Genomic DNA, 22,207 nt, shown 5'->3' on the forward strand with positions numbered 1-22,207 from the left:
AGTTTCATTAGATTTAATTCATATAGGCAGTACTTCCTGCTGAGCAGCACAAGGTGTTTACAAAGGAACTACAGTATCGTAAAATCTACAGACCTTGTTATAGAACTCAAACAGCTCCTGATGACTAAATTCCACAGATAATTTCTTCAGGTTCTGTGAAGGAAAAAGAAAAGAAAGGAGAGAATAAGCATTTTTTCTTTTGAAATTAAGCCCCAACGTGGGTTTAAGCTATATGAAATAATGTTTGCAACAGTTAATTTTCCTTCCACTCACTACAGCATCCCTCAAAGATGCATATTCCATTTTAGTGATGAATTCAAGTCCATGAGTACATCTGTTCTCCTGCTGCAAAGAATAATAATAAAATTTCGGCTTAAAATGATTTTGTTACCTAATTTGTAAGTCACAGATAAAAATGAAGGATTACATTCATCTTGCTCAGCAGTCCATCTAAGATCTGGTAAATAACATCATGAAAAATCTGTGGTGTATTTGATTGAACTTGCACAGCTACTAACATACTGTGCATTAGGCACAGAGTTAATAATAACTTACATTCATTAATCTAACAGTTACAATTTCAGTATGCTGACATTGCTACACACAGATTCAGCCAAAGTTAACAACACAATAGCTTCAAAGCAGGCCTGAAACACTAAAAAAAGCAAAATATCACAGCTGATGGAAACGACTGTGAATAAAACAGATGGCGGTAATAATAAGCATGCATGTGCTGATGTCTGCAGAAGTGGGGGTTAAATTAAAGCCTCTATCCTGCTTAACTTGCTTGCGTGAAATAGGTAGTTTAATGCCTGCTACTTTCAATCATAGTACCAATCCATCCAGGCTGTTTCTAGCTTAATTCCTGCTAGTTTGCTTTGTCACTTTCCTTCTTTTAAAATAAATGTGTAAGTTCTACTGCACATTGTCTGTGTTGTTGCTAGACTTTCCAGTGCTTAGAGGCATTTTTACGGATCACAGTTGCACTTCTATTAATACTAACAAGGATCTGTGAAAAACTGGATTTGTGGACCTGTCTACTCTCAATGTATCATTAGTTGGAAAAATGTACGCCCGCTAATGTAGTTGAACTTGTACCAACCTTATGTACCGCTTAAATGATTAAAAAAATGCTTATTCAACAACCCTGCTTAAATTAGCGAAGACACTTTCGCATACGGACAAGGCTGTGGGCCAGATTCTGTGCACTCTAACACTGATGCAAGTCTCAAGTCAAATAAAGCTGATGAATTTGGCTCCTCAAGCTCACAAAAGCAGCAGAAGTCCTGGGAACACAGGATAGGTACTGTCTGGTGCCCGTTCCAAAAACAAACTATAAGACACAGGAAAGGGACAAAATGACTGGGGCCAGCCTGTCTGGTGCAATTCCTTCTCCTCGCTCTGCGGAAAGACGGATCCTTTCCAACAATTTCAGGAAGGCTACAAAAGCCTAGAAAAGGACCAGTGATTTGCATGAGAGACCAGTCTTCACCCTCTGGGAAAGAACAATGCAATTCTGGGAATTGTATGGTGAATACAAAATAAAACTACCAGAACAGCAGTTCCCTTTGCCATGATTCCAGCTGATTCTCCCTCCAAGCAGTATAGTGCAGTGACTGGGAAGTAAAAGCATTTTTAAACTCATTCTACCAGCTAAGAAACAAAGAGAAAGCAAACAAGTGGTTTCTTCAGAAAGGAAAGGGGGGAGAGGAAAAAAGAGAAAACACATGAATAGCAAATAGATTAGTCTGAGTTTTAGGCATTTGAAGCTCCGGAAAGATTTTGGTATTTGAATGGACGTAAAACTGAAAAGAGAAGGTTCAGGATAAAAGAAATATATGTATCTTAAAGTTTATCAATTCCAATCTATAAAGCCACGATTTCTCCTGCATGGTTTCTGGCAGATTGCTGCTAGATTTCAGTATAATGACTCCTGCGTGGGCAGGCTGTGTGTGTGACACTTCACCCAAGCACAGCATGACCCACCAGATCTCGTTTCCCCAAGCTCCATGTATCCACCAAGACTGACATCTTCTAGTTCTACCTTACATCAGCAAGCAAGATCAACTTCTCATACATAATAAAATACATTGAAAAGCTTGTCTTTCATATTTTTTTCTAAGCACGCTGAAGTGGTGTTAGCTACCCGTTAGAGTAGGCAAACAAAAGAAGTACATCAGTTTAATTCAGGTTACTTTGAAACTGCCAAAACAATCAATAGGCATACGAGCAGACTATGATCTATCTTCTTATTATTAAACAGTCATGGTCTAATGAATAAAACAAAACTCACATTTAACTGTGTCAGGCAAATGTCTGAGGAGACCTAAATGAAAACATGCAGTTTGTAATTTTTTGCTAGTCTGAGTTTGGAGTGGGTCAATGGGAGAGAGGGTATGGCAATATTTTATGAGACATATTATGCATATGCACCCAATTCTCCGCTCAAATAGAACTGTTTCTGTTTGTAAAAATTTCAACAAAGGCCAGTGTCACAAAGCAGAGAGCTGAAGTGTGGCAACAGCTGAAAATATTCTGTTCATAATATGTATTTCTTACTAGCGTTAATCCCTTGAGGAAGTGTCAAAAGATCATTGTTACTTGACTACAACCTTTACGCAGATTACAAAACCAGCATACCACAGGTAGGTCCTTACAAGAAAAACCTACCTCTGAGCAGGTTGGTGGCCCCATATTTTTGCTCAGATGTCCTCTTATTTTATCATTTATTTTATTTTATAATAAATCTCTTATTCTATCACTTTAATCACTTATTTCCTTTACTCTCTGAGAATATAAACAAGTATAATTAAAACACAGAATGGCTTAGGTTGGAGGAGATCTTACAGGTCATCTTGTTTCAACCCCCTGCCAGGGTTCAACCCCTGGCAGGGTTAACAACCAGTAAATCAGACTGGATCCCATCCAACTGGCCTTGAATGCCTCCAGAGATAGGACATCCACAACCTCTCCTGACAGCCTGCTGCAGTACCTCAACGCTCCCTGAGTAACAAATTTCCTCCTAACATCTAAGTTAAAACTCCTTTCTTTTAGTTTAAAGCCATTCCCCTTTGTCCTATCACTACCAGATCATGTAGAAAGACAATCCTCCTCCTGTTTATATGCTCCCTTCTAGTAAGGGAAGGCTGCAATGAGGTCTCCCTGGAGCACTCCCTTCTCCAAGCTAAACAACCTCAACTCCCTCAACCTTTCTTCACAGGAGAGGAGCTCCAGCCCTCTGATCATCCTCGTGACCCTCCTCTGGACCTGCTACAACAGCTCTGCATCCTTCCTGTGCTGGGGGACCCATGCCTGGATGGAGTACTCCAGCTGGGGCCTCACAAGGGCAGAGTAGAGAAGGGCAATCCCCTCCCTTTCTCTGCTGGCCACTCCCCTTTTTGATACAGCCCAGAACACATTTGGCCTTCTGGGCTGCAAGAGCACTCTGCTGGCTCACGTCCAGCTTTTTGTCCATCCAGACCCAAAAGTCCTTACCTCAGGGCTGTTCTCAAGGAGTTCTTCTCCCAGTCTGTACACACCTGGGACTGCCACTACCCAAACACAACATCTTGACCTTGTTCAATCTCATTAGGTTCTCACGGGCCCACATTCTGGGCCTGTCCAGGTCCCTCTGGATGACGTCCCTTCCTTTTCTTGTGTCAAAAGCATCACTCAGCAAGGTGTCATCAGTAAAGTTGTGGAGGATACACTCAGTTCCGCTGTGTATGTCACTGATAAAAATGTAGAAGAGCACTGTTCCCAGGACAGACCCCTGGCAGATACCACTCATGACTCGCCTCTACTTGAACATACATTCGCTGACAACAACTCTGGCAATTCAGACATAAGATGTAGTCCACGTTCCAGGAAGAACCACTCCGGAATCTTTCCAGGCTTAGACACGAGGCTCACCAGCCTGTAGTTCCCCAGGTCTTCCTTTCTCCCTTTTTTGAAAATGGGAGTGATGTTTCCCTTTCTCCAGCCATAACTTTTCAAATATGATGGAGAGTGTCCTGGCAACCACATCAGCCAGCTCCTTCGGGACCCTGAGATGCGTGCCATCCAGCCCAATAGATTTGTATACATTCAGCCTTATGAGGTAGTCTCAGATTTGCTCTGTTCTTACTCTATGAAGAATTTTGCTCCACCATCTAGAAGTTCATGGACATGAGAGGTGTGGGAAGCCTGACTGGCAGTGAAGATCAACGCAAAGAATTCATTAGGTACCTCAGCCTTTTCGACATCTGAGCAGGCCAGCTCTCCCTTTTCACTTATTGGTGTGGGGGTACCCTCTCCTTTGCCTGGCTCTTTGCCTTCTGTATCTAAAGAAGTTCTTGTTGTTTTTCACATTCCTTACGAAGTTTAATTCCACCTGTGCCTCTGCTTCAGGACTAGGTTACAATGCAGTTCTGTACTTTTTCAGAAATATGTGCTTAGAATGATTACATATCTAGGTTATTATTAAGGAACTTAGCATAGGCAAATTCCTAATGTACCTCAAGAAATTTTGCTCAGATAAAGATACAAAACTACCAAGTGCTATCCTTTTTTTTTCATCCATAACTAAAATGTAAGATTACTTACTGACTTAATTAAATGTCTCTGTGTGCAGATGAATCTCAGCCTATTTATGAAAAGTATAGCTAAGCTGCCTTCTTTTATCCAAATATGCAGGTTTTCAGATTCTGTGCATGACCTAGTATGTGTTTCACAGAATATACATAAGAAAACTGTAATTTCCTGGATGTCTAACTTATTTTTCTATCACGTATATTGTTCACTTTTATTCTTTCCTGATAAATTTCTGTATTCCCCCATACGTCTACTCATCAGTTTCACTCTATTTTTTCCCTCATTTCTGCCATCTCATTTTATTTCTGCTATTATCTTACTGTGAAAGAAACAGACTTTATTCCTACTGTCACTCTCAGTGACTCTCATACATTACATCCCAAACTTTGTGGCAGTAAACGTCTCGTCTCCTAGTTTTGAGTTTTACTCCTGAAGATGTCAGCTTCACAGCATCAGAGAAACATACGAGAGGAGGGATGCTTATTTTATGAACTTAAATGCTGAATGTTAATTGTGGAGATAAGCTTTTTGACTGATTCAATAACCAAGAACAGGGTGGTGTACGGACAGCACTGGAGCAATATGCTCAAGCAGCACTGCTACAGAGCTAGCTGATCTGCAGCTTCATCTAAGTAAAGTTGCTGTTATGTTCACAGAGCACTGCATTGACTACTGCTGTGTGAATGGTGGGCATAATCTGTGACAAATCTTTGCTTCACTCTGAGCCCACTGCAAGGAATATGGTAGTAACGTTTTCTGGAATGCATGACGTAATATATTTGGCCACATATCACTGCTGACTACTTCTTAGTGTTAAAATTAAATTCTAGTGCCGCTTTGCCTTTTGACATCTAGATGGAATATTATTTCTTTCTACCTCTTATCTCATCCCAGGAATGTACCAATTTGCAGCCCCCTGAGACCACCCGTGAAACTAATAAGCTTAACTGATAGCATTGTTTTCTCCTCTCATCGATCTTCTCATTTATTATCTGATATAATTTCAAAAAGCATAACATCTTCACCCGTCTCTAAAACAGCTGTCCGAAACCAAGTTTCCTTGTCAGGAGTAAGGAGGAGAAAGGGGTGGGAGGCATCAGTGGAGGCAGAAAGAAAGATGAAAAGTTCCTGTTCCCTGTCAGCATTTATCTACTGCCATATCTGGAGCAGTCATTCTGAATGTAGAGATAATTCTACAAAATAACCACAGTGCACACTTAGCTTACAACCACCACCAGACCATTTCTAACATAACCACCAGGACAAAATGACAACGAATGAAGTACCCAAGATGTCGAACAGACACTCCACATTGCCTTGGCTAACAATTTATGTTAAACACAAATAGTTTCTTGACACAAAATGTTTCAGTGGAAACCTTGCACAAGCAATTCTCCTTAGAATATCTCAGAAAACAGAGGCAAATTCGTGGTTAAAATCAAAGTGTGGGTTTTTTGCTTTGTTCGTTTGCTTGCTTTTTAATCTGATGCTCTAAATACTTCTATTTTAATGTAATACTCCAAAAGGTTTTATTACTAATGACAGTGTTTTGCAATCTTTTTTATTGCCCAGCCACATCCTACGCACTTAACTCTCCCACCTCATGCAATATATGCAGCAAGGCATTAGGAGTTATAAAAAAAGGCAAACTTCTGGTTTGGAAGCTAACTGGACTGTGAAAAACTGATACTGCCATCGTAGTTCTCAACTGCAAAGCTATAACTACTTTTACTACATTGAAAAACAAATGCCAAGTATTCTGAAGCAAACAGATGGAGGGACAGGCTGGTGTACATCTAAATGTCTACTGACAATGATAATGCTCTCTCACTGAGCACATGTAAAAAAAATTATGGTGCATTCTAGTTTGTTAATAGTAGCAAGCTGAAGCAACACATACCTCCATCTCCATATCTAATACAACCTTCAATACTATCTTGGGCCACTTGGAATCTATGTTCAACAGATTAATATTTTCATATTTGCTTTTCATTGTCCAATTTATTTTCATTAGACATCCTTAATGTCCCAGATGCAACAGAAGAAGATAGATAATTCAACTAAGCTTTTTACAGCCAAATTCGTATGCATATGCACCCCTGTTGATTCTTAGTAGTCCGTGGTTCCCTGTGGACGTATCAGCATCTGCACTGCATTAGTTTAAATTTTCTTGTACCCTGGAGAATGATGCATTTGCTTAGGCACATACAGATGAGAAGAGGGTCGTAAGTTGTATCTCACAGAATTTATCAGCCAGATTAAGCTGCTCAGTCAGAAAGATGAATTGTAGCAAGGTAAGAAAAACAGATGCGTTAAAACAGACCTGAAAGCACACCTATTCCTTAACTCTCTGCACAAAAGAAACAGCAATTAAAACTACTTTACACTCCTATAACAATAGATAAATGTAATTTAGATAAGGGATATAGCAGAACACTGGAAGTTAAATACCAACATGTTTTCAAAATTGCACTTCCTTCAGAATCATAAAAAAATGTGAACTTCAAACTTCGTTCTTCTTCCGAGCTTATTTTCATCTGCAATGTCAACTGTAGCAAAAGAAAAGCATGCCTTACTGAGTTACATGCATTTTCAAGTCTCAGTGTGTAACTGTTGCAAAACAGAGCATCTTTCATACTAACCATCTCTTTTCTTGAACGTGTAGTCTGTGCACATACAGCATCCTCCCCTCTAAAGCAGTATTTCTTTTTCAAATAAGCACAAATAAATCAGATTTCTCATGGCGTTTATGAAGGTCAAAATCAGCAGCATCCTAAGGATGCCCTTCCCTCCCCTCTCAATGTCTTTTTAAGCTCCCTACATGAAGTTCTGCGCTGATTCTTGAGATCTCATCAAGTGTTACAGGAAACGAGTGGTTTGGAGAAACACAAAGCTAACCTTACTCCAGCAGACACAAGAGCATCTAAGCATGCATTCATGGAAATCACCTAGAGTAAATGCATTGCACAGAGCAGTAACAGACTGCAGGAATGTGAGGACCTGCAGAAGAACTTTCATACATCTAAACAGCAACAAGAAACGCCACACGTTTGCACTTCCACTCTCCCTCCCACCACACGCAAACGTCTCCTGATGACTGGCTGCACTGCTGCACAGTCCTCGAGGTAAAATCCTGTGGGAAAAGATAAATACAGTTTTTACCTCAACACAGTTAGTCAGAAAAAGTATCAGACTATTAAAGAACAGAGAGATAGGAAGCTTTCTTCCTTGTTCCTAACAGCGGTATCCAGGCAAAGTGCTGCTTTGTCTGGAATGTATAGGAACTCACATTCCTATTAATAACATCCAGTTATGTTGGCTGCTTTTTTAAAATGCTTCTTTGTGGAAAATCCCTTCAGACCAAAAACTGAGGCTTGCAGAGTTGTCATTTCTACGCAAAGATTATATGAAATTCCTCTGAAAAAAATTCTTCTACAAAACATCAGAGTAAACAAAAACATACTTTGGGGAAAATAGATGTTATACGTATCAGTGCAATCTCATCACAACAGGTCTTTTTCCTGGTACGTCCCTTTCTGTTCTAGGAATGAAAAATGGCTCATGGAAGATCTGTGGAAAGTTTGACTTCCTTCTGTCTGCTCTGTATTTTATATATACCCTCAGATGTTTTTCCCTTTTTTGGAGATCATATGTATGTCTATAGTGTATACTAGTCTTCGCCTAGGATTAATCACTAGCAGCATAAAGCATCTGTTTGCACAAATGCATCACTGTAATTTCAGGATTCAAGAGGAACATATAAAGGTATATTTGCCAAATATAATATCCGAGAAAAGATGTATTTAAAAACTGTTATTTTCTTCCACTAATGGAAAAAACAACCTTTGGAAAGACACACCCTCACTGCTGCATATTGTTTAGACGGTGTCCAGTTTGGAACAACCAGAATAGAACTCTCTTATTTATTCAGAACTCTGCTTTCACCATTATCTCTCTTTATTCCTGAGAAGAATACGGTATAACAATTCAGATGAGGATCATCTAAGAAGGCTTTAAATGAATGGAGGAAGCTGCTATCTTTCAGTAGTGTCAGCTCCTAAGCCTACCTGGTTCAACAAGATACTGCAGTGTTGCTTTGTTTTACACAAAAGCCTTTCTTCACTGCCAGAAAATCTAAAAGTATCTATTGTTTGTACTGAGGAACATGAAAAGAGGCCAGATAAAAGAAACTGGCAGTCAGAAGAAAGATCTAAGAAAACACAGATTCATGTGAAATCAATGCAACTGATGTGAAAATACCCTTCCCAAAAAGCCTGCTTAAATACCTTCAAAACGTCAAGATTAGACAATTTGTACATTAATTCTTTTGTATGGGATGGGTCACTTAGATTGTCACTAATATAGATTTTGTTAGGTAGTGAGATAAAGACAGACTTTCTGCTGTTGCTGTTCTGCTAAAAGCACATTTGTGGCTGTCAGCAAGCAGGTCTCCGATCTCCCAGCCATGTATGTTGGGAGCAGCACAGAAACCTCAGCTGCTGACTGGGGAGAAAAGCCATTCAGGGCAGGGGATGCTAACTACCAGCCTCATCCTCCAGAGGATCACAAACACACCTCTCAGAGAATGGGACTGCTTGAAAAGTGATGCATTTTTTGTGTTATGAAGTTGGCTAGAATTTTCACTGTACTCTGAGAAATAGAGCAGTGTAGTTAGTTCTATGAAACAAGGTACAGGAGCAGGGGGCTGCAGGGGAAGCCTCTGTGAGCAGAGCCCAGCACTGCCCTGTCTCAGGACAGACCAGGTCCAGAGGCTCCAAAAGGGACCCACCACCGCCAGCACTGAGCTGTGAGTGATGCTGGGTGCTGGGACAGCAGATTGAAGGAAGGGAAAACCGTGCACAACAGCAGCTGGGAGAGTGCAATGAGGAACATGAATGGGAAAAGCCCTGCAGGCACCAAGGGCAGTGCAGGAGGGCAGGAGGTGCTGCAGGCACGGAGCAGCCCTGCAGCCCAGGACAGGCTCATGCAGGAGCAGGCTGTCCCGTGCAGCCCATGGGCACTGTGCAGGACAGATCCCCGTAGCATCGGATGCAGGCTGGAGGAGCCCTTTCCATTGCATTTTCTCCCTCTTTTTCAATGACAAGGAACAGAAAGAGCACTGTGGTGGAGCGTGCTGACATCAGAGTGGGGTCAGACAGACATGGCCACCTGCAGCAGGTGACACAAGCTAACACCAGCATTTCTTAGGCCACAAGAAACCTAGAAACTGGAAGAGATCTTTAGCCTTTAACAGACAATTTAGATACAAAAGCTTCTCTTTTCCAAAGATGATGATATTATACATGATATGAAACAATATGAGGGCTGCTCCGAAAGTTATGCCTCCTGTTTTGTGTTGGCCCATGGCATCAGAGGCAGATGTTGGTCGTATGGCAGTACAAGCTGAACTTTCCTGCCAATATTTCTTTACATTTTATTGCCATGTGACAGATGGCAGCAGAGGGGCAGCCTGACAGAATGGTGTCTGACATGGAGGACGCAGATGAAGCAAAGGTGTGGAGGTTTTCCTCCATGCAGAAAAAATGGCACCCATTGACATTCATTAATGCTTGCTGGACATTCATGGAGACCAAAAGGTGAATGTGAGAACAGGGCAATGGTGAATGCTATGTTCAGAAATGACAGCGATACGAAGGACAAGCAATGTTCTGGATGGCTACACAGGCTCTTGTTCATCAGTGGCAAAACTGCATGGCTAGTAGTGGTGATAAACAGTGTTTTGTAGCTGAGAATTTGATCCATCAAATAGTTTTTACTCTGCTCTTTGCAATGTAAATTACATGGAAATAAACAGGAGGCATTATTTTCAGAACAACCTAAGTATAATGACAGAATTATTCTCTGATAATGGCTGTAAAATCAAGACTCACTTTTTATTAACGGCAGCTTAGAAATAAGAAACATTGATGTTTTGCTTTCTTTCCTCTGCAGCATAACAGACCAAAATGGAAGGTGCAGTGACTGTTCCACTGGACAACAAGGAAACAAACACTTCATCATGAAACAATCCATCAAAAAAAATCTCTTTTCCAGTTTGTCACTAAGATTTACACGTGGTTTCAGGCAGCAAAAATTTGCAGTTTGGATTTCATGCAATCAAGTTTCATTACTTCATCGCTTTTCTGAAAAATTATTGGTAGCTTGATACAGTGGTGTGGTGTGAATTCTTACTGCTTAGAAAGAAAGCTGGACAGGCTACTATGGATAGAAAGTAGTCCAAGTGCTTTGTAAGTGTTTCCACATACACTGAAGATTAAATCAAACCACTAACCCAATGTTTCTTTCAAAGCCAGAATATTAATATAAATACAGAGGGATTACCCTCTCAGGAAAGGAAGAAAAAAGTTTTGGCTAACATAAGCAATTTGAAAGAGGGTATTAAATTCTTTTTTATTTTCATCATGTCTCTTTGCTATTGAATTACAGCTCATACAGATTACCTTAAAATGTGTCGAGCAGTACGAGAAATATTGCACTAGATTTGGATTGTTCTATAGATGGCTGTAGCACAAAACTCAGGCTGGCTACAGAGATCTCAGTGAATATAAAACCAAGATATTTTTCATATTTTTCTCTTAAAACAAACCTATTTAACTCCAAACTAATCGCATCTGTCCCTTTGCAGGCAATGCTGCACGACACACAGCTGGAAAGATAAAGCAAGGAATAAGAACTGATGTTATACAGTGTAACCTCCTCACAAACACAGAAGTGAGATTAATATTTAAATAATCAGCGAAGTCTTTCAGATTTCTACTTTTTTCAACACAAGTTTTTAAGGCAGAAACGTGTTACAGGTCAGTCTGCAAATGTTATTTTGCCTTTAAGAAGGATTTTATAAAATGATGTTTAAAGTTGTGTTTAAGACAATACGTCATTCAAAAACAATGAAAGCTCACGTCTTGGTTAAAGACTTGTCTGCACTGATTATAGTATGGTTTAAAAGCATAATATATGGGCTAGTCTTTAATAGTTAGACTTGTAATTTAAGAAGTTAAGAAACATTTTAAACAATGTTTTCATTTTTTTCCTTATCTATCCCTTTAAAATGGGGAAAATGCTAAGACTGTATCTGCTGACTACAAGAGGTTTTGAATTTAAAAGAAAAATATAAAAACAAGGGAAATAAATGTCCTTGAAATACAAGCTACTATGGAATGCAATTTAACGTAACTTTTCTTTTTCGTTAAGAGGTGGTTTTTAATATAAACATGTTCTTCTTTACATGGGACTTGATTTAACAGAGAAAACTGCAGTGCTTGTGCTAAAGTACTCTGATCAGATTAAAGCGATGTGAATCAATACTGAAATAGCTTGTTTTTAATACTGACTTTGAATTTTAATTCTAAAAAAGCTGCACTTCTTTCTTTTTAGGGCATAAGTAAGGTGCTAGTAAAGGGAAAAAGGAACAAGAACTATATGACAGGAAAACAGAAGATTAATTTCAACTGTGACATGATAGCATATGTATTTGGTTTTATATGTATAAGGACAGTTTTTATATGCAGTAGGAAGTTTGCCTTAAAAGAACAAAAAAGAATACGATGGTGAAGGGAACAGCTTCTTCCCCACTGGCTAAATGGCAAGCATCAAGTCCGGCTTTTATTTATACAACAGAAGAAAATCTCCAACAATGTCAGGGAAAATCTTCGACCTCAACCCCACTATAAGTCTTCCATTGCTCTGGGATGTTATAGTTATTCAGGCTATGTGTATGTATGCACAGTAAATTGCTTTGTCTTTCTTCTTCATGATTCATAAGCTCCTTTCTCTAAAGCAACTGTCTATTTTTCTGCACTTTTTTTCATAAGAAAAGTGAGAAAGCAAGGGAGACTGAACTAGCTCAAGTTCAATTTAGGCATACATCAGGAGATAAAACAGAAATTGAAAAGCTGAAATTCTTCCTCTTCACTTAGTACAACACAGTAAAAAGTCATTTTCAAGGTAAGTGATCCTTTATTTTGTCAGTCAGGTATCAGCAGCTTATCACCTAAAAGCAACTATACTTCATCACCTGGGCTGCACACAGAAAATTCAGATCAACTGCAGTACTGCAGTCAAAACTGACACATTATCTGCTGGGGAAGAGAGGGCAAGAGGGAGATAATTGTTTCATAATTTATTAAAAGATCTATACCCTCAAATACTTCAAAATGAAGCATCTCACATAGGGCACTTGCACCTCTTTTAGTTGTGTACCTTCATCTCCCTTTGCTGGTCTGCAGCATCACAGGTATGGATGAATAGACTCTTTATAACTACAGTGTCTGCTTGAGTCACAGTGCTAAGCTGAGGCTGCAAAGCCTTGAAACATTCATACCACCTCTCTTTGCTGCTCTGCCAGTTCCAGGTATTGGGACTTAACACAAACAAGGCTTGCCCTTCACCTACAAGCAAAATTTATCCCAAAAGAGAAAAACTTACCTTCTCCTTTGAGTAATTATATAGAGATTGACAAACCAGTCATATATTGCTTAAGCTGGTCAGAAACTTTGGCTGAAATCTAATGTGACAGATTCTTCAGAAAAAGCAAATTAAGAGGAACTCTATTATCCTACTTGTGAATAAAAGAATTAACAGTTAAATACATACTAAAGGGAGATGCCATGAGTTTTCAAGAATGGGAAGAGTGACTGCTGAACGCAGAAGAATTCTATAGCCCTATGCAGAGGAATGAATTAGCCAATTTGCTCTCCACTTTCTTTAATGAGAACAAATAATCTAATATGCTTGGAATCATTATTTTTAAAGGATTAACGCATCACTGCACAGGGAAATCACTTCTATTTGGACTCATTTGTTTATCTTACAAATAAGCAGATAAACCAGCTAGAAATATCTGTCAGGCAAAGGCAAGGTGGGATCACTGGGTCTTTAAGGAAAGGGCAATTCCAACAGTTAAATTAACAGCTCTCAAGCTGATGAATGCTGTACTTCAGTTTTGGTGGTACTGGTTTTGCAAAAGCAGAAATCTGCAGAGATTTAAAACACAAAGTGCCAGAACACAGCCTGATACTTCAAGATGGGGCAACAACTAAACAAGTTGCATCACTGTATCAGTAAGAATTTGAGTAAAAATACAAAGCATTGTATGTTTCAGTGTTTCTCCAGGAATTGTTCAAACTTTCTGTATTGACAGCTTGAAATGCTGAAGCGAACTAATCACAGTGCAAGACCTCCAAGCCATTCAACGACTGCTACATTTGGTGCAGGAACGAATGAAACTTTAGGATCTTGAATAACTGGAATGAATTTACATGCCTTTTTTTTTTTTCCTGGGGGTATTATTTCTTCTGAATTTCTGAGATCTAACCTTCAATGGTTCTACATGCAAGAAAAGAGACTTCTTATCTTAAAACATCATATGAACAAAGTGTGTAAGATGCTTCAAAAGTAATGCCTCCCATCTATTTCCATGGAAACTACAGTAGGTACAAAGAGCATCAAATGAACATAGTTTGGTAAATTCTCAGCTACAGAACACCATTTATCAACATAATTACTTCCACTTTTTTTCATTTTTGCCAGGGATGAGCAAGAGCCTCCATGCCACGCTTGTAAAGATCTGCATGGCCATCCAAAAGGTGGCTTGTCCTTCATGTTGGTGTCATGTACCACCCATTGCCTCACTGTGCTCACACCCACAGTCTGGTCTCCATAAACATTTGACAAGCGTTGATAAATGCCAATGGTGCCATTTTTTTCTGCATGAAGGTATTCAATTCCACATCTTTTCTTCGTCTTCACTTCCATGTCTCTGTGTCAGACTGCCCTTCTGCTGCCATATGACACATGGCAACAAAATGGAATGGAATATTGGTGGGAAGGTTCAGCCTCTACTGCCATACCACAAACATCCACCTCTGATGTCATGGGCCAGGCACTCATGAGATTTCATCTGAGAAAGTGGGCCCAGGTTTGCACACCCCTAGCACCAGGCATGTTTACAGGAAGAGGTAACAGAAGACTGTAATTTATTTACTTTTAAACAGAGGACAAAGAATGGGGAACCTAATTTCAGTTCTATCTGTGACAGTATTAGCACTAAATTTTACTCCTACAACAGGTGATTTTATTTTTACCTTGTTAAAGATTATGGATCTTATCTCCTGATAGAGCTTACCTCATGCAAAGAGTGACTCTGGGTAATAAGTAATCGCTATCTCTTAGCTGAAGACTTGGTGAGGAATAAAATTTCAATCCATCCATGAGGACTCAGTTTCTCTGAATATTTTTTGCAGGGACTGGATCCAAAGATCTAAAACCTCTGGAAGATGGTAATCACATATTTTAGAAATCCACTGTTTTTCACTAATAAAAGACATGGAATTGGATGCACAGGCAAGTGGTTGACCAGTAGAAACAGCAGCCAACAAGATTATCTATATGACTTGCTAGAAGGACAGTGAAATTCAGAAGTGACAAGGCTGTTGAATCAATTGCCAATCTAGAGATCCAAAGACTTCACTGACAGCTTGCTTGCCTACCATGAACAGCTTAAAAGTGCTGCAGCTGGTGCTCTGATTAATGATTTTTAAACAGTGCAAGAAGTATTTCAAAGAGCACAAAACATCCATAAATGGCAAGGTAGAAAGACTTGAGAAGGTCTTGAGAAAGACTCAAGAGCTGTTGGAGAAAAAAAGATTGCTGCTATTACTCAGCTTTGCCTCCAGGCACCATTCAGAGCATCACCTCGCTTTTGGACTCATGCTGTAGGATCAAAATGCAATAGTCACATAAACAGAATGTGCTAGATTCCCATCAACTGATAAAAACTGTGTAGAATACAGTTGGTAGGCTCACTTTTCACCGTAGTTGCATAGTCTATTCTCTCAGAAGAAAGCCAGTATATATGTAAAAAGATTGCTACTGTATTAGTTACATATGTTCCACATAAAGTGAAAGAATTGCAAGTGCTTAGCCAAAACTATCATTTTTTTTCTGTGAAATCTTGCCTGGATGCCATGGCATAATCTAAATAGTAAAACGATGCCATCAGATCTAATTTCTTTTTCAGATACTGACTGAGCACGAATTCTTTACAGATGAATTAAAAATACAATCTACGATACAAAGAGACTGAAAGAAAACAAGAAGCTGGAGAGGTGAAGGTCAGCATCAAAATGAATCTATAGATCACCATACTGAAAGCTCTCACCCAAAAGCTCCCTGAAAAATCCTTCAACATTCTGAAGGAGTCTCAAAGACCGTTATTCTGAGGGCAATCATAAACATTATTAGAAAGAACTGCATTTTCTACGCTTCTGCTAAATGGCAGCATGGCATCATCATCTCCTTAGTATTTGTACCATCCTGTATAATTTGAGTGCATTTTACAAGCAATATGTTTTCACAAAACAAGACAAATTAAACACTGACAGAGGTGTGTACTCAAAACTCGCAGAATGAAAAATAAAATTATGCTTAAACTGCAATTAAGATTATGATCATTCATATCACCTAAGGAAATTAATGAAAGACAATTTACACTGATTGCTTCATAAAATCCCAGAATTCTGAATTTTTTTGAGTGCTTCCTGGTTATTGTCTACAAACAGCTCTTAAACTCCTTCCAGTTGTCTGAATGCAGTTGACAATACAATATACAGCAGTAATTTTGGAACAAAATATTGCTTTGCCATAAGCACTCTCAATTCTTTACTGACCGCAGTGGTTTAAACATGCCATGGTCTTACAGACTATAAAATGCATGGGGATCAACTGTGACTTGAGGATTGTGACAAAGAAAGCGATTTTTTAACACAAATCTATCTAAATGTCAATATAGACCTTGAAAAAGAAAGACATCAGGATCAGGAGAGTGCAGAAGTGGCTGATGATCAGCCCTGCTGTCACTCTATGATCTAGGAGACAAGACGAAAAGACAGTCTGGACATAAGCCCTGTAATTCTCAAGTTGGTGGTACCTGAGTGTCAATAAAGGTCTGTCCAAATGTTTCTAAAGTATTATACTGGCAGCTGTAAGCCAAAACCCACAGAATCTAGGGGGGGAACAAACAAACAAACAAACAAACAAACAGAATAATTGGTCAGTCAAAGAAGTTTGCTCTCTGCCAGGGACCTGCATCCACAGTATAAGGAGGAGAATAATAACAGCTATGATAAATCCAAATGATTACTATCCACTGCTGGTCTTTCAAGTTGGGTCACATGGAACTGCAACTAGAAAATTAAAGAATAATTAAAAAAACATTATGTCCCTTAGGAATTTGTTGAGGAGATTAGGAGTGCGGGTAGTGTTCTCCTTGATCCTCCTGGTTGGAGTCTGGGATCTGGGCAGGAGGAGAAAGGACCAGTACAATGAACGGCTGTGTGGATGGTGGCATGCCCAGGGTTTTGGATTCCATGATCTAGGATTTTCTAGGACGTATCTTCAATAAAACGAGAATTTTGACTTTAGATAGAATACATCAAGAGGTGCTTGCAAGGTCTCACTTTGATGAGGGATTTCAACTACCTGGACACTTGCTGTTAAAACAACAGTGAGCTGCAAGCAATCCAGGAGACTTCTGGTGTCCATCAAGAATAACTTCCTGCTGCGGGTATTGGACAGACCAGCCAGAGGTGAAACATTACTGGACCTGATGCTTATAAATGTAGAGGAGATTATCAAAGCAGTTAAGCTGGGAGGCAGTCTGAGCTGTAGCGACCATGTCCTGGTTGAGTTCATGATCTCGAAGGCTGTGGGCATGGCAAAGAATGTGGATTAAAAGAGCTACAAAGGTAGATGAAAAAAACAGTATATGAAAGATATATATACTCAAATTTCCCCAAATCTTAGAGAATTTACCTATTATGTATTAATGTTGTCCACAGGTTCGTGCACCACCAACAGCACAGCATGACATCTGACTGGCTATAAGGTTTGCTGTTCACCTAACTCTGGTTCCCATGTTCAGTTCTTCCTTCTCCTGAAAGATGAAATGCCTTGCACTCTGCTGACCATTTCCCTCTTGATTCTCAATATCAAAAGCTGAAGTTTTAAAAATGGCATTTCTGAAAAAGCTCAGGAGAGTGCAAAAGTTATAATTTGCCTCGTACCTACTTTCATAATCACAAATTATGTTCTTTTTAATTAGAACTATAGAATGGCTTGGCTTGGAAGAGCCATTAAATACCATCTAGTTCCAACTGCCCTTCAGCCCCACTGCTGTAAGTAGGGACACCTCTGTCTAGACCAGGTTGCTCAAATTTCCACCTAATTTCCACCTATCTGCACACCCACAGCTTGTCTGGGCAATCTGTTCCACTGTTTCACTACTCTCTGAGAAAAGAATTTCCTCCTAACATGTAATCTAAACTTCCCTCTATAATCATAAAAACTATCCCTGCTCTGTCACTACACTCGCTGATGAAGAGTCCATCTCCATCTTTCCCGTCAGCCCAGTCAGCTGAAAGGCTTTAATGTGGTCTCTCAAGAACCTTCTCATCTACAGCCAACTCCCTCAACTCTTCCTCACAGGAGAGGTGCTCAAGCCCCCCGGTCACATTTGTGGCCCTCCTCCAGACCCACTCCAACAGTTCTGCATCCTTCATGTGTTGGGGCTCCAGGCTGGGATGCATACTGTAGGTAGGACAAAACTGACAGGTGAGAATAACCTCCCTTGATCTGCTGTTCTTGTTTCTTTTGGCACAGCCTAGGACACAGCTGGCCTTTCAGGCTGTAAGAGGGCATCACCTGCTCATATTCAGGTTTTTGACCTTTCCTACAAGGCTGCCCTCCATCCATCCATCCATCCATCCATCCACCCATCCACCCATCCATCCATCCACAAATCTGGGAACGCTGCAACCCAAATGCAACACCTTGCACTTGGTCTTGTTGAATCTCATGAGGTTCTCATGGGCCTACTTCTCCAGCTAGTTCTGGTCTTGGATGGCATCCCTTCCTTCTCTTGTGTCAGCTGCACCGTTCAGTTTGATACTGTCTGCAAACTTCCAGGGGTGCACTCAACCCCACTATCAGTGTTATTTAAACAGTATTGGTCCAAATAGAAGAGAGGCAGCTTGACTACTGGGATATTTTTATTTATTTTTGAGCCCACCTCAAAATGATACTTTTTACTTAACAGAAGATTTGAATTTCTCACTACCAAGACTCTCATTCCAAAAGAAAATGTACAGATCACAAAGTAATGTTTTCTTCCGTCCATTCATATATACCTCTGAAAAAACAATAAACAATATAAAAATATTTTTATCAAATAATTAGAAATTTGAAATCTCATTTTAAAATATTATTCATTTTTCAAAAAGCCCAATTAATTTACAAAATAATTTTAAGGAAAACTAGCTGTCCATTTCGAAAGACTATTAATATCTTTGCCCAGAATATTAAATCTTACACAGACACAGAAGTACTGATGCTTAATTCAATACTGTACCATCTTGCTAGAAGGAAAATACAGAGTAGCTCTTTTGCAACCCCTATTAAAAATGTATGAGGTATTTTTTATTTTAGAAAAATTAATTTTTTAATCCATAACCCTTAAATGTGATGCACACTAAAACCAATGTGCATTCTAAACAAAACAGGTCGGAAACAAGCAGCATATATGAATAACAATCAGGTTATTAGCATGGAATCAGAATGCTAGTCTTAACACGAGGAGGTCACGTGTGTGTAAAGCTAGATGACTGACAGTATGCATCTTCTCAACATGCAAACCTTTTGTCCCAAACTACCTTTCTGACAACGGTGATGCACATATTTTATGAAGGCATGAGAATGCAAATAAGTGGTGTTATTTTAAAAACGGTTATTTGCATTTGTTTTTACCCAAAGAGAAGTGACAGAAGCAAGAAATATAGATTAAATGGGAAAATGTCACTGAGGAAATTTGAGACACAGAATGCAACTTCCTGTGTTACAGAGGACTTTGCAAGACTTCAGAGAACTAGAGCATCCCCATGGAATCTCTAATGTTGCCAAGGAACTCAGAGATACAACCTTGGAGAAGGAAGCCATACCACAAAATCAAAGCTTCTGGAAAACATAGGCATATTTAATCCTAGACTCCACTCCTAACCCAAGGAGACTGCAAAGACACAATGAAATTCCCCTTAAAAATTTTTCATCAAACTTGCAAGTATCTAAATGCTCTAGAAAACTTTGCAGGTTTTTAGAAATTATCAGTTTATCTAAATGCATTACAGAAAGAATCTGTGCATGCATGTCTGTACTACTGATAGAACAAACCTTACTAACTCGTCGTGATAATTTTTGTTTAGAATTAAAGTAATAGATTCAACTGGCCTAGCTTATGTCTACCACAAAACCTGACTAATTCAAAGCAATTCATGCAATGGATGAAACAAGTATGGAACAAGAAAGTGGAAATGAATGTATTTTAAAGTTTTCTTTAAAATATTATTAGCTTTCCGGACCCCAATGTTCCCACTTCATATCCACATCCATTCAGATGTGTGTTATGGAGATACAAAATGAAGGGCTGTGGCAGAACATATCCAGTGTAGGTGGCGTTCTTCTAACTTGAATAAAAGTGAAGAAGTAAAATTAACTTGCAGATCATTATATACTGAAATTATTACTCTTCAGAAAAAAATTATTTTCCAGGTTTCTTCTTCATGTTAATTTCCACCAAACGCTGTTTTATACTCTGATTGGGTTTCTTGAGCCTCATGTGTATTTATCTATTTAGTAACCATCAGCAGGCTTCTTCCTACAAGTTTTCCCATCTTTCCTTAAATTCACACAAAATTTTTGCATTCATATTGTTTAGCAATTCTTTCCGAAGGACTGTTACATCGTACATGAATGTATCAACACTTCTGATGGAAAGAAGATATCCTGACAGATCAGCCTCCTTTAAGAACTTAGTGTGACCCAATGATGGTTGTATTCCTATCTATGTCGTCCCTCCATCCATTTTCATTGTTACACTGATGTCTAATTGAAGGGAACACACTAAGCTTTTGTTGAATGGTTATACCAACTTTTACCCACTCCACATTGGAAAAGCATGCTTTATCATGCAGTAAAAAAGGATTTGCTTGAACTACCAGATCATCTTGTTCATTAGTTCAGTTTTTCCCCACTCTTAGTCTAGCTTCTCTTTACCACTGAAGAAATTTTCTCTTTATGTGTACGCAGCACGATCTGAGACTCTTTTACTTTATTCTAGAAAGAAGACGCTTAACTGAAGCAACAGATTCAAATACAATATGGAATGGAAGCAAATTTTTTAAAAGTATGAGTTTCTGCCTTTCAGTTGTCAACGATAAACAGTTAAGAATCAAATCTTAATTCTGAAAAAATAATGAGCCATATTTACGTAGTATTTATAATGATCAGTACAAAAGGAACAGATCTCTTGCTTGCCATCCTGCAATCATCCATAATTTTCTTCATCATTTTTTTCCAACGCATTTATTTTTGCATAAATATTTTTTCATTCCAAAATCTGAAAAACTCTTTTTTAATAAAAAGTTGCTGTCTCCACTGAGATTTCAGAACACTGACTGAATTAAACATATCTACACAATGCAGAAATATGATTCAGTTAGTTTCTCCAGAGTATGTACATACTATCACATCGCATTCCAAATGTAATAATGAAAACAACTCATTCTTCTACCAAATAATGAACAACAACGTGTCAATCATTAATTGTTAATAGATGTACAACTAGCCACTTATAGTAAAAAATAATACATTTAAATAGCAGCAGGACTAACTACCGAAAATCACAGATGGCAAAATGATGTAATTTATTTTTTCTCTTTTCTGCAAAATGCCTTCTCCTTTTCTATATAGCAAAACATTCTTCCTTCCTCGTGCCAAAACCCTGTGCAAGGTTATCACTTCAACGCATCAGTTTCATCTCTGATTTCATAAAAATGTACTCTACTATAGAAACATCCCAGAAGCCTGCCCCAGAGGAAGATTCTACCTCAACATGTCTATATACACTTCAAAGGTCTGTATGTCTTGAGGTGACATCATATTAGAGTAATCAAAAAGCAATTCCAATCCAGTCAAATCTGATAATAACCTCCAGTGCAATAGTTGTCAACTGTGTGAGAGAATATGTTAAATAAACAGCTGACTTCTATGTACGTGCTACTGGTTAGACCTGGTTCAGCTGACTAATCAATCAGTATCATTCACTATCATTCAGAGCAGAACAGATAACAGAAGTAAACTTCTGTGGTGCATGAGGAACGCCGAATTGTTGGTAAAATGCAGATGTTGCATTCTCATCATTGCTTAGTTTTGTCTAATTGTTACAAAGGGTAGGAAGCACTGTCACCTAGCCACCCCAGAACTGAATGAGCCACAACAAAGAATAACTTTTAGTCATCCAAATGCGTTAACTTTTTAAATACAGATTTATTTTGTTATTTATTTTATCTTTATCACAAGCAAGAGTACGTGCAGTATTAAAGTTATGTGAAAATATCCAATTAATTAGGAAAAAAGACATTTTCACAGACTTTAATGGAATTCCCTGATTTTTATGAACGTCACTCCAACCGACATCTCTCCAAGTGACAACAAATCCTTGAAATAAAGGAATGTATATGATACATGTCTAATGGTTTTTTATGTTAATGAATAATAGTCAAGGTCA

General features: G+C 38.8%; 1 long non-coding RNA gene across 3 annotated transcripts in view; it reads right to left on the bottom strand.

Annotated features, from left to right (window-relative positions):
* The window catches only part of LOC104915348, a 33,497-nt gene extending 16,893 nt beyond the window's left edge, over nucleotides 1–16,604 (bottom strand). For 2 of the 3 annotated variants that reach the window (XR_002110138.2, XR_004162248.1), the window contains exons 1-2: nucleotides 16,520–16,604; nucleotides 94–153 (exon numbers count right to left, since the gene is read on the bottom strand). This is a non-coding gene — a long non-coding RNA (uncharacterized LOC104915348). Of the gene's footprint in view, nucleotides 1–93; nucleotides 154–555; nucleotides 1,135–16,519 lie in introns of those variants that run through there. The other variant, XR_004162249.1, reaches the window with a different exon arrangement.
* Nucleotides 16,605–22,207: the final 5,603 nt, after the last annotated feature.

This window comes from Meleagris gallopavo, chromosome Z, assembly GCF_000146605.3.
Source record: "Meleagris gallopavo isolate NT-WF06-2002-E0010 breed Aviagen turkey brand Nicholas breeding stock chromosome Z, Turkey_5.1, whole genome shotgun sequence".
Taxonomy (NCBI): domain Eukaryota; kingdom Metazoa; phylum Chordata; class Aves; order Galliformes; family Phasianidae; genus Meleagris; species Meleagris gallopavo.